Below are 1,195 nucleotides of genomic sequence, written 5' to 3'. Positions count from 1 at the left end.
TTGCACGTCATATATCATTGCTCTAATATTTGGTCAAAGTTAGCATCGAAAACCGCATTAGGCCCTATATAGATGGAAGGAGGGAGTAGCTTTGAATAGCATTTGTATAGTAAAACGGGGCAAGACTCTCTTTTTGTGTGGTGTGAATAGTTTTATTTTTTCGTTTTCTTTTTGGTTGAGGGAAGTGCGAATTGATTTGGTACGTACAAGTACAATATTACTACACGTTAGGCTTGTCCCTAAAATTCAACCCGCGTCTTGTTATATCCCAAAAATTTAGATATCGTGCTCCCAAAACTGGCGCCTTCATAACCCGCGCCTTGCTATCCCGAAATTACAACGCGCGCGAAAACTCCCTCCAGCTGCCAAATCCCGACACGTGAAATCCCCCTTCTAACCCTGAGCCGAAAGGACCGCTAGTTCAAATCGGTGTGGGATACTTTTGTAACACACCCTACATTTTGGACAAGTGCGTCCCTATGTCATGCTTCACCCCCTCCCATCGCCCCCTTTTCGCCATTCGAAATCCCAGGACGCCATAACCTCTCCGCTCCAGCCGCGAAACCCCACCCTCGTTTGTCCGCCACGTCACCGCTGCCCAGCCGGAGCCTCTTCCCCGACGACGTCGTCCACCGCAATAGCTCGACGTCCCTCGTCCACCTCCCCGGATAAGGATCCCTCGTCCATCTCGTCGTCCTGCCTGTTTAGCCGCCCCGTCCTCCACCTCCAAGGAGCTGCTCCGACGATCGCCTCGTCTATCGCGGCTGCTCCATCCCCACAGCACCGCCTTAACCTACTCCACCGGAACTGCAGCATCCTCACTGAATCCTCGGACGAAGCCGAGGCCTACTCGGCGCCACCAAAGAGGTTGTACACTCATCACATCGCACCTTCTCCTTAACTCGACCTCCCGGCGCCGACGGTGCTCCATCCCGTACCCCCATGGAGCGGCTACCTTGAAGCGGCGCTGCGGGCGACATCTCCACGGCGGCTCTCCCCCAGTGCGAGGCCCCTTCGGTGGCGGCATCCATACCAGCCGGATCTGCTGCTGCTCCGGCTCTCGCTCGCTCGCTTGCGCTGCTGCTGCTGCTCTGGCTCTCGCTCGATCGCTCGCTCACCCAGCTGCTTCTGCTGCTCTACTCTGATTAAGCCACACTTCAGTCGGCTGAATCGACTTTTGGGTCAGTCAATTTTT

Source organism: Triticum aestivum, chromosome 2A, assembly GCF_018294505.1.
Source record: "Triticum aestivum cultivar Chinese Spring chromosome 2A, IWGSC CS RefSeq v2.1, whole genome shotgun sequence".
Taxonomy (NCBI): Eukaryota; Viridiplantae; Streptophyta; class Magnoliopsida; order Poales; family Poaceae; genus Triticum; species Triticum aestivum.
This window is presented reverse-complemented; position numbering follows the sequence as displayed.